Below are 23,065 nucleotides of genomic sequence, written 5' to 3'. Positions count from 1 at the left end.
CATTTAAATCGCCTATTTTAGTTATGTTAAAAAGAAAACCCCAATTTCGCTCATACGTTTTTATTTCTTCAAATCTTTCTTCAAGAGATGTTAATATCGTGTCCAAAATGATGGTGAATATCGTTATTCTAAACTTTGTTCTCTCATCAACAGTTACAAGAGTGTCTTCAGATTCGTAACTAAATAATTTCTTCCTATGAATTATTCTTTTTTTCAGTAAATATTGGCTCCATTCCTAAAAGCTTTGCTAATTCCTCAGCTTAAGTCAAAGCATTTTCAAATTCTAGTGTACGGTATTGTCTAATGAATTCCGTTCATGATTTTAATAAATTTATAACTGTTTTTAAATCCATACTTTTTGTTTGCATTGCTTTGCAAACTGTTAATCCGATGAAGTATGTCATACCACGTCACTAACATAACTAAAAAGGAATAATCGCAAAGTTTTTCTGCTAGTGTTAAAGATTCATATTTTGGTGGCTGCATCGGTTGAATTTTCACTATGTATTATCAGTGCATCATGAATTTGAACAATCTGATACCTAACTGGCTTTATCCATTCAATACAACTCTCTTAACGAGATTCACATACTGCTTTAAAGTGAAATTTAGTACATTATCAGTTAAAACTTTCTATCTAGCAACTGATGCTGAAAATAATGTATAAAGCTATTGAATAACACCAAAAAATGAAACAAATTGTGGGCAAGACATTGCTGCATCTCCTATAACTAAATTTAAAAACTGGCAGGCACAAGGTACGTAAAATGCTCGGGAATTTACTTGCCATAAACAAGCTTGAACACCTTTATTTTTCCCTCACATATTGGACCCACTGTCATAGCCTTATCCTCTAATATCATTAATATTTAATTTTATTTAACTTTAATTCTAAAAGCAACTTAATGATCTTATCATCTAATGATTCTCCTGTAGATTCATTGATTTCATAGAATGAAACAAAATGTTCTTGAATAACTAAAATACTCTGTTAAATCTACGAATCATAAAGTAAAAGAAAGTTGTTCTTTGAGACTAATATCTGGGGTGCAATCTAAAATAATTGAAAAGTATTTTGCTTCTTTGGCACGCTTAACAATATCATCACAAACAGCTGATGCCAAAAGAGAAATTATTTCATTTTGAATAGTTTTGCTGCAATGTTACATGGGTTTCCTTCGACAAAATGCAAAGGAAAAGAACATACACATTCGTACATAATGACATCATATTTATTCAATAATTCTATCAAACCCCAAAAAATTGCAATTATTTGGAGTATACAACTGATCTGATGAACCGCGGAAAGCGAAATTATGGGTTGATAAAAATAATAATATCACACAGCCTTTTATACATTTTTCCAATGCTCTCGTTCTTTAACAATGACTGACTGCATTTCTTCATCTATTGTTTTACTTTTTTGAAATCTTTTTTTTGAAATTTTGTTTCAACCCATTTGAAATAATTTTTTACATGTTCTGGTGAATTTTCATGACTCTTTAAGTAATCATTTATATGTTTCCACTTACAATGACCAACTGATCCTAAGGCTGAAGTTACTTTATTAGAGTAAAATAATTTGCAGCAAATACAAAATACTTTGTTGGCACACATTGAATAAATAAGCCATTTTCGTAAATATTTTTCACCATTTGGAGTTATTCTATAATACATCAATGCTGAAAAACATCGATTTTCTGTGTCTCTGGGATAAACGAAATCAGTGCTTTTATCTCTGGTACATTCTAATAAATCTGAAGATAAAATATGATCACGAACTGCAGAGTTTAATGGGAAAGACCATGTAGCAGGATCGTTATACTGAAAAGTATTTTCAGAAATGTTCTGCGGGTTTTCTTTGAAATTTGTCACTTTTGAATTTGAAATTTGCAAATCATTATTTTCATTTTTTTGATCTTTTTCATTTAGACATATCATCAGAGTTTAATTCTCTAGAATTTATCAAGTGATGCATCTTCTTTTATTGAAATGTTAAAAGAAGTAGAGTCAGGTGAAGATGAATTTGTTGATTTAGGAAGTTAGTTAAATATTTTGCACTTTAATATTTCTTTCTTTTTCTAATTTTCTTTTATGGTTTTCTGCTCCAGATAATTTTTTTAGAAGAGATTTTGAAGGGTTAGAAATTCCAAATTTCTATGATTAAAAAAAAATGAATTAACAATAAAAGGGGATTTAATAGTAAAAATAATAAAATATAAAACTTGCCACTAAATCACCAGTATTATTATAAATTTCAAGGACAGGCAAAATAAAACAAAAAGAAATACTTAATTTCAAAACACATAACACATACAAAAACACAGAACGACGGACAAAGACGATCTTGTATAATTCTAATTTAATGAACTAACACCTAAAATTAGAATCAATATGGAGAAAGCCTTTGTTTGACAACTTTTCCAAGAGTGTTTTAAATTAGTTACTGTATTTGCCGGTGTACAAGATGCACTTTTTTTCTTTGAAAATAGATCTGAAAAACAGGGTGCATCTCATATGCCGACACTCAGTTTTTTATTACTTTCATTTCTGGAAATTTTCTCTGTTCCGAGTTAAGCAATTTCTTTCTTGCTTCCTTGTGGTGTGTGAGAACATTCCAGTTACGTTAGTTATTTATTCCAGTTATGGATAGATAACATTTTGTCTAGGTGCTCTGGCGGACTGTTGAAGAAGCCTGTCCTGCTAGCATGGGATCAGTTTCATTCTCACAGAACAAAAGATGTTAAAAATAAACTCAAGGAATTGAAAACTCAGTTAGCTATAATTCTCGGAAGTCTAACTAGTCAGCTTCAACCTTTAGATGTCTGTATTAATAAACCATTTAAGGTATTTATGAAGGAGAAGTGGAACATTGCATCCAGAAGACTGCTGGATGCAGTCTTCAGAGTTTGAGGTTACACCATCAGGAAGAAGCCTAGCATTTTGCAAATTTGTGAGTGGGTCAGAGCTTCACGGGATGCTGTGAAAACTGAGACAGTGGTTAAATCATTTAAGAAGTGCGGTATTAGTAATGTGCTGGATGGTACAGAGGACAATTTGTTGTATGAAGACTCAGATTCTGATTTAAAAGAGGTTTCAAGTGTGTCTTATTCAGCTCTGGAAATGAATTTCTGGATTTTGACGAAGAAGATTAAAATGGGAGGTACTCTTTTCTAGTTAGATTAGGTATTTGTTGAAAGTAGACCTACTTATTACTTTATATTTGAAATACTGTAACTTCATTAAAATATTCAGTGATAAGAAATAAATTTTTTTCCTAAGAGTACAAAAAAGGGGGTGCGTCTTATATGCTGGCAAATACGGTAATTGGTTTAGCCAATACCAATGCGCCACATGAGTTTGAAATTAGTTAATCAGTTTAGCCAATGCGCCACGTCGTATCAATATTCAACCTTTTGCAGACGCTTCCACCTTGCCTACTGAATATTATGTACATTTTTGATTTGTTTACTAAACTTTTATAATTCGAGCTTCAATTAAAACAACTTTATAGTACATGGTATTTTTAATTTAATTTCTTTGCGATCCATCCTATCTTAAATATTTAAAAAAAAAAAAAAATCACGCATAACGAATAGTGATGATGACTGTTATAAAACAAAGTCCCTGCTATCTAGCGGTGGTTTATTTTACTATTATAGTTTATTGTTGCTATCAATACATTCTTCACTCTCCCCATGGATATTTAATAAGAAATAAGACCTTACTTTGCCTTTTCAAAGTTGCATAGATATAAGGCTCTATTGCTGGCCTTAGTTTTGGTGCTCCAGGCAGCTGCCCAGTCAGCTCGCCCCTTAATCCGGCACTGACTATATACTAAGTTAAATCAACATCTCCACTCAATTATCACAAAAGAGTGCAATCCAGTTAATGATCTCTTCCCTCCCTCTCTCACACAGTTTCTGCCTTGTACCTCTTCTACAGATACTTTTATGGACAATGCTCTGCTGAATTGGCCACTATTATTCCTCCACTCTCCTTCAAAATCATTAGAACAAGAGTCACTGCTAACCAACATCTTTTTACAGTCCATCTCGAAACTCACCGAACCAACCTCAATGCCTCCTCTTTCGTTCCATCTACTTCTGTTCATTGGAACAGTCTCTCTCACTGTGCCTTCCCCAAGGATTACAACCTGCAGCTGTTCAAAAAATATGTGAAAACAGTTTCTTCCTTTCTTCTATTCCTCTTGACCGCACACACAGCCCTAACATGCTATAGGTCCTGTAGCCTTTCATGTGTGGATCAGATATATAAGTGCATTCCCAGCAGTATCCAGCTGGAAAGTATGTGATTCAAATCTCATCTAGAATATGAGCAACCCTTAGAATTCTCATCTAAAGTTTAGTTAACAAGTATTACAAAGAAGGCAGTACAATTTCCTCATATGAAACAAAAAAAGTCAACCTGAAAATATACGTAATTAACAGATATTTTTCATCACAGCTTGTTTCGGGATACTTAAACAACACAGCTCAAACTAGTTCGGGTATGCACTGGCTGCTGCTGAATGTTTTTGTGCTGATAATGATAGAAGACTGCCATGAAAATATTAATCTTGTTTCGATAAATTATTTTATTTAGTGACTCTTAACACTCCCCCCCCCCCCCAAACAAATATACACAACAAGCTTTTATTGTAATACTATGAAAATATACTGTTGATTCCCCAAATTTGGTACAGCAATATCTTGATTAGTGCAGTTTTAAACGGTACAGGTTTGCACAGTTATAATTTTTAATAATTTAAACAAAAAATTCATGGTACTAAAGTACAGTACTGCATTCCAGACTACTTAAACAGTATCACAGCTGATATTTAAATGTTATTGCATAACAGATGTATTGATGCATGGCCTAGTGTTATTTCATCTTTGGTGCAGTCAAGTTTTGGTCACTACAATTTTTTTTTTATTACATGCATACTCTTGTGTGAAATTATAAGCACCTACAAAAGAATTCTCATTAAATAAACTTTTCACTTTTATTGGAAAAAATATAAAAATTTGTTCTATTATCAACAACAAAAATCTTTTTTTTTTTTTTTTTTTTTTTTTTTTTTTTTTTTTTTTAAATGTGGGCATCAATTATTATTTCAGGTGATCTTGCAGTAAACAAATAATGCATAATATTTTCCCCCCAACACTAATTTTCTGTTTGAAATGCATTAGTTTTGGTCACTAATGCATGAAAGTTTCGAACAGCATAGTTTTGCATAGCATGGAACTTTTTCACTACAACACATTATATATATCAGCATTTTAATTTTGCGGCTTTACATAGCACGAAACATTTTCAGCACCTATTAATCGCACCACGCAAGGTATCATTACCATATAGTCAACCTTATTTTATAAAAAACTTTTTTATTGTTTTCATAAGTTTGCTACTAGTGCAGGTTAATTCTAAAGAGGAATATATAAACATACATTTTGGTTGCAAGTTAAATCAGAATTGCCATATACTAGTATATAATACTGTCTTGATTTAACATCAGATCACAACATTGTTTCTCTAATATTACCTATTTTGATAGGTAATACTAGACTGAATTTGCTCTATACTATACTAGTTTCTTAAATAAATTGAATTCAATTTCTCAACTCTTCAAATTAAATAGTGGTTGCAAAGTAAGTTTGGTAAGATAATCAAGCATGAAATGCAGAAAACAAAACAAAACCTTTACCAGGCAAACAGTAAACTAAACTGTTCAACCAATTTTGGATATGAAAGGATATTATAGGTATATCCTAACAAAGGTCCTATCAAATACCGAAACACTCAAATTCAACATCATCAGAGTTCAAGATCGGTACTATCAACATAAGAAGCCTGAATGGCAAAGAAATGGAGCTAGCTGAGGAATTAGATAAGTACCAGATCGACATAATAGGGGTGACTGAAATAAAAAAGACAAAAACTGGTGAGATCTTTCTGAGCAATAAATACAAAATTTTATATTCAAGCAATGACAATCAAGGCAAAGAAGGAGTAGCCATAGTATTCAATACTAAATATGAGGCTAATTATCTTGAATGGCAGGCAATATCAAGTAGATTGATGAGGGCAAATATCAGAATGGGGAACTGGACAAAGAGACTTATTTGTGCCTATGGTCCCCATACAAGGTTCTACTAAGATAGAAGTGGAGGAATGTTTTGAGGCTTAAGAGAAAGCAACTGACACAATGAAAAAGAAAAACTTGGTCCTTGTTGGGGATCTAAATAGTAGAGTAGGAAATCATCATCAGACATGCAAAAATATTTTGGGAAAATTTGGAGAAAAGAGCAAAGCTAATAATAATAGCAAATATCTGTTGGATTTCTGCTCAGGATGTGGACTGGTTATTACTAACACAATGTTCCAACATAAAAATGTATACAAATTCACATGGAGAGAAGAGGAAAAGAATAAGAAAAGTCTCATTGACTATGTTATTGTTGACAGCAGTGTCTTCTCTCTGGTGCAGGACACTACAGTGTGCAGCCGATTTGAAATTGGAAGTGATCACCATTTAGTGTTGAGCAGAAGAGCTATCATATGTGAAATGTTGAGTCAAATACACAAACATTATTCAAGAAAAACTGAAAAAGTTTGAATGTATTTACAAATTAATTGATAAAGTAAGAATACTTTATCAATTAATTGTAACCAAATCTGTGTAGAGTTGGGAACAATGTGTTTGTTTTAAAAAATATCAAAAAACAATAATGAAGGAAAATGCTGCATTTCATTGGTATATTTGAATTACTCAAAAGTGTAAATATAATAATAAATTTGGAATAGGAGGAGGACAAGGCTTACCTCCTTCGATTACAATCATACCATCTGCAAACGCTCTGGCAGAAAACAAAACATTGAGTAGATCATCAAACATCGCTTCCCCATTGTAAATATGGGCAAAAAAAGTTTTAAATTATTTATAGAAAATTATATATTAAAAACCTGTCTGTATCAATCCTAAACATGTCAGTTCACTTCATGCGCTCAAAACTGATGAAACTCTAAATTATATATTTAGTTTAATCCTTTATCAAAGTGTAAGCAAACAAAATTTGGGTCTGAAGTATCTTCAGGACTGGGGCAACTCGTGGCAAAGGTGGACTGAATTCTAATCGCTTTCCTTAGTATCCCATAATGTAAAGCATATCTCCTTGCGGAACATGTATAATGCTATGCATTATGGGAAGGGTCACTACCCAGACTGGTTTTAACCTTTATTGAGGTCTCTTCAGTGGGAGCCAGAGGTGATACCAAGGGTGAAGCAAAGCAGAACTCATATTTCCTTATGCCAGTGGCCAAAAGGCGTCACGCCTTATGAGAACTCAGTCCACCTTTGCCATGAGTTGCCCCAGTCCTGAAGATACTTTAGGCACAAACTTTATTTGCTTACACTTGGATAAAGGAATAAAGTAAATATATAATTTACAGTCTAACCAAGTGGAAAAAAAACTTCCAACATCTTTCTATAATCCAGAGTAATTTAATAAGGTGTGACACCTTTTGGCAACTGGCATAAGGAAATATGAGTTCTGCATTGCTTCAACCTTGCCATAATGCATAGCATTCTACGTGTCCTCAAGGAAATGTGCTTTACATTATGGGATACTAAGGAAAGTGATGAGAACTCAGTCCACCTTTGCAACGAGTTTCCCCAGTCCTGAAGATACTTTAGGCACAAACTTTGTTTGCTTACACTTGGATAAAGGATTTTGTTTTCTGATGAAACTCAGAAAACAAAAATAGCAACTCATGACAAATTACAACATTCAACTGGATTGGTTGACACAATAACCAATCATAGCTGCTGATTTCTGTGTACTATTGTCAGTGCACACCTTTCCTCACCTTCTGGGTGGTTTAAAACCACTGGAACGCTAAGAATTTGACCTCATGTGCCACCTGTGCATCTGTTCAAAGGTGTCCAATTTGTGACCACACACCCAGGCAACATGAATGAGATGCAATATTTATGAGTTGAAAAGTGTTATCTATATGAAGCATTAATATACAGTAAACCCACAATTTAACGGACAAAATTTCCGGTCTGTATGTCACATGTGAAAATTAACACCCTGTTAATTTTAAAATGCTTTTAACCAAGATTTGCTTATAATTAAATTAACAGTTAAAAAATGTACAGGTTATTTTTTGTTATTAATTTCCTGTTATTTTTAACAAATTTTGGCGAATAGGCCATCATATGTAAAAAAAAACACTGTACTAATTTAGCCGACATAAATGAATCACCACTCATAAAACATGTTCGGCAAATGAATAGGACGTGATCACACCAATCGTACTGTAATTGGTTCTTTTGTTGCGTGGTGCAACTTTTTGCGGCAGTTTTATTACAGACATTTTTGTAATTTTAGGGAGTTAATTATTAAAAAACAGCAGAATTCAAAAGTTCAAAAAAAAATAGTTTTTCCAAAGCAGGATTACCTAAACAAAGCGCCTCAGCATTGAACATTAATTTCACATTAACTTATTTAAAAGTGAGGGTAAAACAATTTTTTTGTTATTACAGTGCTAATATTGATAAAATTGCAGTATAGTGTCACAGATATTTTTATTTAAAAAATTCACAATTTAACGGACTTTTGATTTAATAGACACCCTTTAGCCCCTATTAGTACGTTAAATCGAGGGTTTACTGTATCGTGTTTATTTTTAGGAATCACACAAAGTCAGGAAACAATAAGTGGAGTCTTTACCAGGAATAAATGCAAAAATATAATATCAGTGATATTGCATGGCCGTGCACTGCACACCTAGTAACTGAATATATACTCTCAGTGCAAAAAATCTAACCAATCTTTTATGGGAAGGATTCACATTAAAAAAAAAAGTAAAAAGTGGCACAAATAGCTGAATTTTATTACTGAAATTTTGATTTTATTATCAAAAAGGAACCTGAATGACATCATAAGTATGATAATGACTTATCATACTTATCATACATCTAGCTTGCCCCCCTTCGGTCATTCGGTGGAATGACCGAAGGGGGCAAGCTAGCCCCAAATCCGGATAAATGGCGAGGGTTGATGTCAGGAAGGGCATCCAGTTGTAAAACTTTACTGCCAGCTCTAGCTATGATCAAATGAGTCGAAAAGAAAGTGATACAAGGGCTAGGGCGTACCCCTTAAGTGATGCACAGCCACATCGCCCTACAGTTGCGAGAAGAGGACGAGGGCAGTTAAAGAAGTGAGCCCAGCAAGTGGAGAGAATGTTGCGTGTGGGGAACATTGAATGTTGGAAGCATGACTTTAAGGGGAAGAAAGGTGGCAGACATGATGAGGAAGAGGAAGTTGAACTTTTTATGCATGCAGGACACAAGGTGGAAGGGGGAAAAGGTGAAGGAACTAGGAGCCAGGTATAAATTGTTCTACTTTGGAGCAAATAAAGAAGGAAGAAATGGTGTTGGAATTGAGGTGTGTGTGTGGCAGAATGAAGGGCAAATTAATGGAAGTGGGTAGGAGGAATGACAAGATCATGCGAATGAAACTGGGTCTTGGAGAAGAGCAGTTGGTCATCTTATGTGTGTATATGACCCACAAGTCGGCTGTGCAGCAGAAGAGAAAGATGAATTCTGGAACGTCCTAGATGAAGAAATGAGGGAACTGAAAGAAATCGAGATGGTGATTGTTGGAGGAGACTTGAACGGACACATAGGGACTGTGAAAGGGTGCATGGTGGCGATGGAGTGGGAATGATGAACCAGGAAGGAGAGAGGATTTTGGACTTTGCAGTAGTGTTTGATCTGGCAATTGTGAACTCCATTTTCTGTAAGAGGGAAGAGCATTTGATAACATTTAGAAGTGGCAACAACAGTTCATAGATTGACTACATTTTGACTAGAAGAAAACATCTTAAGGCAGTAACAAATCGTAAGGTAATCCCAAAAGATCAAGTGGTGCAGCAACATCTGCTGCTGCTGCGCATAGACTTTAAAATAAGGTCGGCGATAAGAACCTTTGGAAGCCATGGGAGAAAGACAATTAAGTGGTTTCACTTGAAAGAAGAGAGTTTGAGGAACTGTTTTAGGGAGAAGATGTTGGAGAGGATTTCAGATGGATTAAAATGCGTACAAGATTGGTGGAGGCATAATTCAAAAGCAATTCTAAGCTGTGCAAATTGAGGTGCTTGGTGAAACATCTGGGAAGATTAGAGAGCAGAAGGAGGGTTGGTGGTGGAATAATAATGTACAAGAAGCAGTGATGGCTAAGAGAAAGCAAAGCAGAAGTAAAACGAGTCAAGAGTGGAAGAGTACAGAGAGAAAAAAAAAAGCAAGAAGCCAAGAGAGTTGTTGCACAGGCGAAGGCCATGGCATATCAAGACCTTTACGATCTATTAGAAACAAAGGAAGGACATTGTACATGCGAGGCAGATCAAAGAATCTGGAGGAAGGGTATTAAGGAGGGATGTGGATATAAGAAACAGAGAATATACTTTGAAGGCCTTTTGAATGAAGAAAATGCAACGGCTCACAGAGAAGATGGGGAGCCTTATGATGGTGCAGAACATTAGTAGAGTGGAAGTGAAGGAGTCCATAAAGAGGATGAAGAATGGAAAATTGGTGGGCCATGACAGGATTCCAATGGAGGCATGGAAGGCACTGGAGGAAGAGAAAATTGACCTGCTGTGGAACCTGTTAATAAAAGTTTGCTAACAGGAAAATATACCCGATGAATGGGGGGGGGGAGTATTCTTGTCCCCATTTACAAGAGTAAAGGGGATGCACAAGACTAAGAACTACAGAGGAATAAAGTTGATGTCCCACACAATCAAAATCCTAGAGAGGGTTCTTGATGGAAGACTGAGGAAGGAGGTGGAGATTACAAAGGAGCAATTTGGCTTCATGCCTGGTCAATCGACGACAGATGCTATCTTTGGGTTATGACAGATGATGGAAGAGAGAAGCAACAGGAGCTACATCTGGTATTTATTGATCTGGAGAAAGCGTATGATAGAGTGACAAAATCAAGAAGTCTGGAGGTGTCTGAGGGAGAAGAAGGTACCGGAGAAATATGTCAGGCTAGTGCAGGAGATGTACAGAAATGTGAAGGCAAGAGTTCAAACCAGCCTGGGAGAGACAAAGTTTTGAAGTGACAGTTGGCTTGCATCAAGTCCGTTCCTGTTTAATATTGTGATGGAGGTGGTGACGGAGGAGGTGAGAGAAGACGCACCTTGGACTATGTTGCATGCAGATGACATCATGCTGTGTGCAGAATCAAGAGAAGAAGTGGCAGATAAACTGGAAAGTTGGAGGAAAGTACTGGAAGAGAGGGGTATGAGTATATGTGTTGCAAAGTGGATGGCAGCCAGAAGACACATCTGGAGCTGGAAGGCAATGTCATCAGGAAGGTCAGTGACTTTAGATACTTGGGTTCAACAATGAAAGACGATGGTGAGGCTGAGAATGAAGTGGGATGCAGGATACAAGCAGGATGGAGGAACTGGAGAGAGAGAGAGAGAGAGAGAGAGAGAGAGAGAGAGAGAGAGAGATGACTGGAGTGCTATGCGATAAGAGTGTGCCGATCAATCTAAAAGGCAAAATCTACAGGATAGTAGCAAGACTAGCCATGACATAAGCTATGGAAACTGTGGCCCTGAGGAAAAATAACAACATCAGGATGGAGGTAGCGGAGATGAGAATGCTTAGGTGGATGTGCAGTGTGACCAGAAAGGATCGTCTGAGAAATGACTATGTAAGGGGAACTGTGAAAGTTACGAACTTAGGAGCAAAGATACAGGAGGCAAGGTTGAGATGATTTGGTCATGTGATGAGGAAGGAGGAAGAGTATGTGGGAAGAAAGGTCATGCAGATAGATGTGCAGGGTATCAGGAAGCATGGGTGGCCAAAGAAGAGATAGAGATAGTTGGTGGAGGATTAAGAACTTGGCTGTGGCTACAGCCCAAGACAGGAGGTTGTGGAGGAGACTCACTACAAACAGCAACCCTACTTAAGTGGGACAAGCTGCAGAAGAAGAAGAATCCAAGGTGGAATGACGTAATCATTTAGACAAAACAAGATGAATGATTTGAAAAATTGATATTTGAGGAAAGCCTGGATGAGTAAAGAACCCAGTAAACCAACATTCAATGGATCTTATTTTAAGTGTTTAGAAGAACCTTCAAGGCAATTAAGTGATGATCAAAACTAAGCAATCTGTTTATTTAGCAAATGATAACAGCTGAGATTTCAATACAGATAGGAACAGTGCCATTTTGTTAAACTAAGTATCATTATACTCTTTTTTCAGGTTATCTTGATGGTAAAGAAATATACTACAGGTCGTACTGCTTCCGAAGGTAGCAGTATATTAGTTTGCTGTTACTATGGTATCAGTGAAGCAAGCATGTTTGTAACTAAGCACGTGTGTAGAAAATCCCGTAAAAGCCGTCACTGCCTGAATCACACCATTCGACATATAACATTACATTATAATTGCTAATATGAAATTGCATGGCTAAGATGACTCCATACTTAGGATTTTCTTGAATTAATTGATAGGCTGTAACAAAGCAGATGTCATATAGTTTATTATAAACTGGCTTAAGATAAGCAGTGATTGTTTACGTTATGAAGTGAACTTCACTCGTCACAACGCACATTTCCAAATATGACATTTTATTACAATAATATATATATATATATATATATATATATATATATATATATATATATATATATATATATATATATACACATATACACACATATATTTATATAAATAAGCACTTTTATCCCTTCATTAATTTAATGAGAACGCTCCTCAACACCACTCAGGCTGTGGGTAGTATCATCAGATTGTGCATGAAGATTGTGCATCTTCACTAAATAAAGATTCAGAGCTGTCATCTACCGTGAAGCACGTTTTCCACCATCTCATCTATAATTCCATCAAGGGCACCAGAATTTTTCTTCTTCTTCTGCAGTAACATGGGGTATGCAACTTTTCCATGCGCACTCAGTAATTTTTTGAAATTGTTCCATCACCAGTCTTTCAACATCTGAAATTTTGAAAGTTGTATTTTAGCGCAACATGCCCCTTAATTTGTGCCTAGATGAGTTCTATGGGGTTCATTTAACAATGGTATGGTGAAAGATGAATAACTGTGTCCTTTCTGTTCGCCAACACCGCGATATTTTCGAAACTGACTCTTGACATTTACCACGAAGTTCAATGGTTCTGTTTTCACCATATCAGAAGTAAAACTGATTCCTTTATCCTTCAGCCACTTCTGAATGTCTCCTTTTTTGTGTGTAGCCTGAGATGGCACATTTTCCAGTCGGACAGAATGGTAAAGCACATTGTCCATTACAATAATGCTGTTAGGCTCAATGCTTGGCAAAAACATGTTTGTCAACCAATGTTCATAGTGCTTTCCATTCATTTCCTTATGATTTCTGTGCTCGTAAAATTTCAAAGGCCCTTGGTACAAATCCGTCTTTGCTGCCAGCATGCATTATGACTATATGAGACCCCTTACCACTCAGTGCTTTCAGGCCTGTCATTAAGCCCAATGAAAATGCTTGATGAGCACTTTTTACTGTCATCCTGGAGAACTTTAGTGCAAGTGTGACTGGCATTCACCCAGGTTTCGTCTGTATAATAAATTTTTCGTCCCTTGCAATGATATTTCCTGATGGAGTGCAAATACTGACGACACCATAAAATTATATCTTCCCTTTCAAGTAATGCCGATGATTGCTTTCTTGTGGCAAAAACAAAACCAAGGTCCTTTTATAACTGGTAAGTTCTCGTTAATGAAATGTGAGGGAGGTCTTTATCATTCTTTACAGCAGTCATTACCTTATATATCGTAGGAATTTCATTCTTTCAGAAAAAATCATGCACTTTCTGATGAATTGCTGATGGCGTCAAGTTGTCGTATTTCACCGAGTGCGTGAGTAGGCCTACAGCACTAGGCCTCTTGTTCCCCCAGGATAAGCAGTTGTCCCATCGTGATCAGATCTTTTTCATGCGGTACACTGCCGTCTTGCTTACATTTGTCATTTCTCTGTTTGCTTCACAATGTTGCCCACTGTTTCATCAGGATTTCTCATCCATAAACCAGCGTAAGCATTTAGTACGATGCACTTTTCAGAGGTTTGCCTTTAGGTTGCATTGCTAATTTAGGACTACCGTGAGTGTGAATACAAGAGCCAACACCACCAGTCATCTCCGCCATGTTTAGGGTGAAGTTGGCCATCAGCAGAGACCATGTGATAGATAACTGCATTTTCCAAAAATAAGTTCCCTGTAACAATTTAATGGTATGAAACATATAATTCTAGCATCGGCAAATAAGGAAGTAGTAAAATAATTATATACACAGTACTATATGATGCAACAACGTAAAAAATTTAAGGAACTATTTTATGCAGCGTAACAGATAGGAGATAATTACCCAAAATCTTTACAGCAGTCCTTCAAGAAATATCATCATCATCATCATCAAATTCCTGCCATGTACCCTCAAGGGGTGTACAGGATATGATAGTACTACATGAAAAAAATTACATCACTACTAACTTCCCATTTACAATTTTCCTCCAAATCAGTCTGTTACTTGTCAAGACTCCAACATTATCAGATCCTATATTTCTATTGTCTAAGGAACTTTGTACCACATCAATCCACCTATATCTTGGTCTTCCTCTGGGTCGTTTTGCTGCCAACCTGGCAGAGAACACTTGTTTTGCTAATCTTTCTTCTTTGCTAAATATTTAATGATATAAACTGGACAAACCTTGGTATAAAAATTAATAACAGAAACTTAACACACCTAAGATATGCAGATGATATCATAATTTTTGCAAACACTCCAGAAGACCTTAATAGAATGATAGAAGACCTATATCATGAAAGCAGAAAAGCTGGTCTAAAAATAAACAGAAAAAACTAAAATCATGTTTAATCATTTTGTAACACCAAAAAACATAATAATAGAAAACAATTTCTTGGAAAGAGTCTCTACATATACATATTTAGGTCATCTCATTGATGACCTAAGTATCTAAACTGTGAACTCCAAAAGGAAATAAATAAGAGAGTTCAACTTGCCTGGGGTGCATTCAGAAAATTGAAAAGCATTTTTCAAAACAATGAAAAAAAAAAAAAAAAAAAAAAGAGTGGGACATCATCTGATGTCCCACACTGTTTAAAAAGGAAGACATTTAACCAGTGTATGCTTCGTCATCACATACGATTGTGAAACTTGGTTGCTAACAAAAGCACTGGCAAACAAACTAACAACAACTCAAAGAAAAATGGAGAGGTTGATGCTAGGCATCACATAAAAAAAATAAGAAGCAAAACACCTGAATAAGAAACCAGACTCACATCACTGACATCATTCTTCACCATAAGCGACTAAAATGGAAATGGGCCGGACATCCATCCAGGAGAGAAGATGCACGATGGACCACTATAGTAACGAATTGGATTCCAAAAGAAGGGAAACGAGGCCGAGGAAGTCCTAAAAGAAGGTGGAATGATGAACTGTCAACATTTGTTGGGAAAAACTGGTCAACCATTGCCAAGAACAGAAAGGTGGAAAAAACTGGAGGAGGCCTTCGACCAGCAGTGGACAGAAAATAGCTGAAAAGAAGAAGCCTGTAGTATGAATGGTAAGAAAAGCCAGAAATGTAGCTTATTTCACTACTTCCAACATAACCTGAAAAAGAATATAGTTAAAATATTTTTGTCTGTAAATTACATGTTCTCTATGTTTTTACTTTTAGCAGGCTGAGAAAATATTTCAAGATATATGATTACATATATCTTGAAAGAATATATGTAATTTATATGAAAGAATCACCTCATTCACCTTTAGATGAGAAGCCCTTAAGTTTCTTCTGATACTGTAAAAGGAATTAAATTCAAATCTTTCCAACTACTGAGCACTATCGCTGTTGAGTTACAGAGCTCACCTAATAATTTGGATTTTTTTTAATTTTAAATAATACTATCACACCAGAGGTTGCAGAACTTATAGAAAATTAATGATGTGTATATGAGCAGGAGTAAGATATGGAATTTGCTCATGTTCTTTTCAAAGAACTGGCAGTTGAAGTTTTGGGGGAATACACTATCTGATCAAAAGATCTGGATGCCTTCCCATCAAACTCAACTTCTCAACTCTTACTCTAATATGAAAGGCATTAATATGGAGTTGGTCCACCCTTTGCTGCTATAACAACCTTCGGTCTTCTGGGAAGACTTTCCACTAGATTTTGGCATATCACTACAGTAATTCTCTTCCATTCTTCCAGAAGAGTATTAGTGAGGTCATTCAATAATGAAAGCAATTCTGCCTCGCTCACGACTGGTATTCCAATTCATCTCACAGGTGTTGGAATTCAGATCAGGGCTTGCACAGACCAGTCAAACTCTTCAAAACCCATCTCATTAAACCATTCTTACCTTAGTGTATGGATGGGGACATCATCATTTTGATACAAGAAAAGGTCTTCAAACTGTTGACATAAAGTTGGAAGCACAAAAATTGTCTATGTCATTATAGGCCACAGCATTAAGATTCCCCATCACTAGAAGAAAGCCTAGCCCAAACCATGAGACACTGTTAGCACAACATTCAGGCAGGTGGTATTCTCCTGGCATCTGTTAAACTCAGACTTGTCCATCAGACCACCAGATGGTTAAGTGTGATTTATCAGTCCAGAAAATGCATTTCCACTACACCAGAGTGCAATGGTGTAAGCTTTGCACTGCTCCATCCAACATTTGGTATTACCCTTGCTGATGTTATGCTAATGTGCAGCCATGTTCTTTAGCCCCTGACAAACATTTGTGGTGTTGTCATAATGAGTGTTTCAACTAAGGATAGGCTATTTTTTTGAGCTAAGCACTTCAGCCCTCTTTGATTTTATATCTACCAAGTCACAACTGTGCTGCTGTTGCTCCTAGGCATTTCAACTTCATAATAACATCAATTACAATTGATTGAGGAAGCTGCAGTAGGGAAGAAATTTCCAAAATTGAGTTGTTGCAAAAATGATATCCTATTATAGTGACACATGGAAAGTCAGTGAGCTCTTCTGTATGACCTATTTTACTATTAGCATTTTGTCTATGAAGACTGCTTCCTTTTATACCTTTACAAGCCACAATTGGAATCATATAGTCATATCCACTACTACAAAGAATGTCCAGATATTTTTCATCACTGGGAAGACTATTTCAGAGAACAGTTATCTGAAAGAGACCAAATGAAAGACAAGTGAGAGTAGTAAATTTAGTGAGTTAGTAGTTGAACTATATAAACGAATGTTGGGCAGGTGCTATCACACATTTAAAAAAATGGGGATAACGATGGATGACAAATGATGGCCTTTATGTATATGAGGAAGATGGTGCGTGATATAGAGCCCAAAGAACACCTGCATTAGTAAAGAAATCTAGAGAGAGAGAGAGAGAGAGAATGTCACTGTTACACGTACAGCGAATGATGCAAAATGATTAAATTTGGATGATTGTGAGGCGTGCTCCAAGAAGATAAGCTTCTTTTAAATTACACTACATGAGAAATTATTTGGGGTGTTTAAGGGTCAAAGCTATATAACTGAGAGGAGACCTCCACATAGCCTTTAAAGGAATGCAGAGAACTGACCAACGCTTCTGACCTAATGTCCAATCCTCACCTTGTGGTGCACCCTGTCGGGTAATTACCTGGATACTGAATGAACGAGGATGGGCTGGCAATTTGGGATTTAGCCAACTAAATTGTATTCTTATTGGCTTAAACCAAAATACAAAATGATGGTACAACATGACAAAATTTCATGCCGGCTGGGGTGTCACCTGGTTAAACAAAACCCCCCGTTGTTTTCACCAGGGAACCAGGGAAACAGCAAAAAGACAGCTACTAGGACAAATCTGAAAACACACCCCAACTCAACATCACCAGAGTTAAAGATCGGTACTATCAACATAAGAAGCCTGAATGGCAAAGAAATGGAGCTAGCTGAGGAATTAGATAAATACAAGATTGACATAACAGGGAAGACTAAAACAAAAAAGACCAAAACCGGTGAGATATTTCTGAGCAATAAATACAAAATGTTATATTCAGGCAATGACAATCAAGGAAAAGAAGCAGTAGCCATAGTATTCAACATTAAAAAAGAGGCTAATCTTCCTGAATGGCAGACAATCTCAAGTAGTCAGGTGGGCAAATATCAGAATTGGGAACTGGACAATGAGACTTATTTGTGCCTATGATCCTACAGAAGGTTCTACTAAAGTAGAAGTGGAGGAATTTTTTGAGCATTTAGAGAAAGCATCTGACACAATGAAAAAGGAAAAGTTGGTCATTGTTGGGGATCTAAATAGCAGAGTAGGAAACGATTGTCAGACACAAAAATATTTTGGGAAAATTTGGAGAAAAGAGCAAAGCTAATAATAATGGCAAATACCTGTTGGATTTCTGCTCAGGACAAGGACTGGTTATTACTATTATGTTGGAACACCATGTTCCAACATAAAAATGAGCAGAAATTCACATGGAGAGAAGAAGCAAGGAATAAGAAAAGTCTCACTGACTATATTATTGTTGATAGTGATGTTTTCTCCCTGGTGCAGAACACCAGAATGTACAGAGACAGAGAATTTGAAATTGGAAATGATCACTATTTAGTCTTGAGCAGGATAAAATTGAATTTCATACTGAAAAGAATAACATGTAAGAAAGTTTTAAAGCAAATTAAAGTTGAGCAGCTCTCAGATGTGAACTGTAGACTAAAATACACAAAGATTATTGAAAAAAAAATGAAAGAGTTTGAGAACAGGAACCAAACCTTGGAGATTCAGTAGCAAGCTTGAAGAAAACCCTGATTGATTCAGCCAGAGATGCATGTGGTAAGATTGTCTGCAAGGACAGAAAAAGCAAAACTCCCTGGTGGACACAGGAAGTTAAAGAGGCAGTGAAGGAAAAGAAGAAAGCATATCAAAAGTTCCTGTCAAATAAGTCAGCTTGTGCTCTTAGAGTATATAGAGACAAATGCAAGAATGCTAAAACACTGTGTAAAACTAGCTAAACAAAAGTCATGGGAGGACTTTGGCAAGAACATTGAAAATAAATATCAAGGTAGTGGCAAAATATTCTGGAGGTTGTTGAAGTAGCTTAGAAATAGAGGAAAGAGTGCTGTGAAATGAGTTACAGATGATAAACGTGACATGAAAACAGGAGAAAAAGATATCTGTGAAGTATGGAGTAATTATTTTGAAAAATTGCTAAATGAAACAAGCAGTGATAGTACAGGGTAAAAAGCACTCAACAGGCATGCAGTCAAGAATACATACCCATACGAAGTAGAAAAAGCCATCAAAGGCTTGAAATGTGGAAAGGCAGCAGGAGTAGATGATATTCCACCAGAAATGCTGAAATATGGTGGTATAAAAAGTCTTACATTGGCTGCACTGTATAGTTCAGAAAGCCTGGACAGAGGGACGAATTACTGATGATTGGAGTAGAGCTCTCATAGTACCCATATATAAAAAGGGAAATAAAACTGAATGTGAGAATTACAGAGGTATTTCCCTACTGAGTGTTCCTGGTAAGATTTATGCAAGTATACTTGAGAAACAGTTGAGAAGAATTGTGGAAGAAAAGCTTGGTGAAGAACATGCTGGCTTTAGACCAAATAGAAGCTGTCAGGATCAGATCTTCACTTTACATCAAATAGTTGAGAAATCATGGGAACATAAAGATCTGTATTTAAGTTTTGTCGATCTGGAAAAGGCATATGACATTTTTGTCGATCTGGAAAAGGCATATGACATGGTACCAAGAGAGAAGATATTCAATATGCTACAGTTATATGGTGTCAATCTAGTATTATATCAAGCAATACTTAGTTTTTATTTGAGTTGTAAGTCAATCAGCAGTTAGAATTGAAGGAAGTACAGGAAGATGGTTTAATGTTAAACTGTTTAGAAGGCATATTGTGAAGGTAACCAAAACAACACATCATATTAAGTGGTTGTTGAAGAACCTGCTAATGAACAGGGATAGAGAGGTTATTGTTCCCCTACATAAGACTTTAATAAGGTCAGATCTCATCTGAACCACTGTACACAAATCTCAAATCCCAGATTCATTGAGGTGAAGAAGTTTTTTGTGAAGAGAATCCAGAGGCAGGTGACAAAGATTGTCAGTCAGCAGTTAGAATTGAAGGAAGTACAGGAAGATGGTTTTAATGTTAAATCTGGTGTGAGACAAGGATGTACATTATCCCCTCTGTTATTCATTATCTATATGGATCACATTATGAAGGAAAGTGGTATTAAACGCGATATCAAAACTGGAGATGTTAATGTCAGCTCTTTGCTTTATGGAGATGATGTTATACTTCTAAATAAATCTGCTATAAGTCTGCAAGATTCCCTGCCTAAATTGAATAACTGTTGTAATAGATATGGTATGAAGGTCAACAATAAAAAGACAGAGACAATAAAAATAGGTAGAATCATTGAAAACAGGTTCTCTGTCCACAATGCAGTTGTGAACATAGAACCTGTGGAACAAGTAAAACATTTCAGCTACTTAGGCATGGTTTTTAGTGAAGATAGTAAATTAAATATGGAAATAGACAACAGAATCAATAAAGCTGGTATGGTAGGAAGTCAATTGAATAAATTCATATGGAATAAGAGAGAAATTAGTCGGAACACTAAATTAGCTGTATACAAGACAGTGTTCAAACCAGTTAACTTATGGATCTGAGAGCTGGGTCAGAAGTAAAACACTTGACCATAGACTAGAGACTGCAGATATGAGAGTCCTGAGAAAGATTAGAGGCGTGAACAGATGGCATCAATGGCAATATCATATTAAAAATGAGGGTATTAGAAAAGAACATTGTCAGAATCCAGGAATGCGTTAACAGAGCTAATCTCAGGTGGTATGGTCACTTAAACAGAATGGGCGAGGAAAGATTAGCAAAACAAGTGTTCTCTGCCAGGTTGGCAGGAAAACGACCCAGAGGAAGACAAAGATATAGGTGGATTGATACGGTGCAAAGTGCCTTAGACAATAGAAATATAAGATCTGATAATGTTGGAGTCTTGACAAGTAGCAGACTGATTTGGAGGAAAATTGTAGATAGGAAGTTAGTAATGAAGTAAATTTTTCATGTAGTACTATCAATATCCTGTACACCCCTATAGGGTACATGGCCGGAATTTGATGGATGATGATGAGAAATTATTCTGTTAACTCTTTTCATAAGCATACAAACTAAGCGAGAAGTATCTATTACAATGCATAGAATACTTCCATTCAGAAATGTATATTGCTAAACATTATGGGAATGGTCACTAACCAGACCAGTTTTAACCTTTGAGGTTTTATCAGTGGGAGCAAGATCCATGCAGAAACTAAGAGCTAAATTAATGCAAAAGTCATTTTCCATAAGCAAGTATGCAAAATGGTATATATGACCACATTAAAATACTCTAGACTAGAGATGGTAACCAAGCAAAAAAAACATTCTGCTACTAAGTAAATTATACTAAACAAGAAATTACATTCTTGTTTTAGTCTGTCATCCAAGTATGAATAAACAAAGTTAATGCACAATGAAGTATGTCTTCATACAGTAATTTGATGAAGCATCTGCCTTCGTATGGGAACATCTGGCTAGTGAAGATACTTTATGTGCAAACACTGTTTGCTCAGTTGAATAGAGCATTGATACAAGAACATAATTTCTTGTCTAACTACTTTATAACCAAGCAAAAAACTTTATGTAAGTTTATTTTATTAAAAAAGTGATATTGTTTTCTCATTTGGTTAGGTTTAGTTTAGATACTCAGAGTACTATATGATAGTGTAGTACATGGCATCAATGTGTAAAAAAAAAATGCCATCTAAGATGTCTGTTTAAAACAGCTCAAACATAAAATGTGCTTGTTATTGAAGGTGATGAAGGGTGGCTTCCTAGCTTGCTTTTGAAACCTTAGCACACACATTTTCTTACAAAAGGTGTGTGTGCACTAAGGTTTCAAAAGCAAGAGAGGAAAATGGTGGTGGCTGTTAAATAGGCATGAAAACGTCAGCGAGGTGGTACACAAGAGTGGGTACATAAATGTGACCAAAAATATGAGCATAACATAGCAGTATATTATTATTAAAAATTATAGAAACAACTACCATATTATAGTAAAACTTCAGTTTAATATTAACTAAAATAATCACTCGATGTTTTGACCTTCATATCAAGGTCATTATCTGGAGTACACACACACACACACACACACACACACACACACACACTCACACAAAGAAACAAAGCTATATTACAAATTGCATGGTATGCTAAAGTTCCAGTAATTTGGCCAACCGTTAAAACTACTAGCCTGACCTCTGGTGAAAAAAAAAAAAAACATTACATCAAAGCAAGAGTCCATTTAATTACAAATCATTAAGAGATATTAAACTAGAGAGCAACATGATCTCGCAAAATTAATCACATGAATTAGAATGAAACAGTATAGATGGTGACCAAATAAGAGCTGAAAGTATTGCTTAGAATCCTAAAGTAAGGATTTGCTGGAAAACTTTAACTTGAGTGGGCTGAATGTACACCATCCAAATTCTTGGGATTTTTATGCCATTATTGTTAAGAGTAGGATGATTGATCAAAATTTCACAGGCATCTTTAAATTTTCATCCATACCAGGTGTTTAAATGATGTATTTAAACACATTTATACTTTTCCAATCAATTCTAATCAAAATTGGTGTAGGATGTTAAAAGCATGACTCGAGAAGACCAACTTACCAAAATTGCTAAATTTATATTTTTATATGTAAAATATTCATAAAAAAAGAACATAAATGACACATTAAATTTCGATCTTTGATATGAAGTTCAAAATGTTGAGTGATAATTTGGTTTATATTAAACTGAAATTTTACTATAACACAGTAGTTGTTTTCATAATTTTTAATAATGAATGCTAATACCATGTAACTATGAAGGAAAAGAATGGTAGTATATTAGTATGTCA

At 35.6% G+C, this 23,065-nt stretch overlaps 1 protein-coding gene across 1 annotated transcript in view; it reads right to left on the bottom strand.

Moving 5' to 3' along the window:
* The window catches only part of Acsl (Acyl-CoA synthetase long-chain), a 393,532-nt gene that overhangs the window by 137,847 nt on the left and 232,620 nt on the right, over positions 1–23,065 (bottom strand). The window lies entirely within an intron of this gene.

This window comes from Typopeltis vanoorti, chromosome 13, assembly GCF_054136105.1.
Source record: "Typopeltis vanoorti isolate ZY-2024b chromosome 13, IOZ_Tvanoo_1.0, whole genome shotgun sequence".
NCBI classification, from domain to species: Eukaryota; Metazoa; Arthropoda; class Arachnida; order Uropygi; family Thelyphonidae; genus Typopeltis; species Typopeltis vanoorti.
The sequence above is the reverse complement of the archived record's forward strand: the minus strand, read 5'-3'. Positions and strand labels throughout refer to the sequence as shown.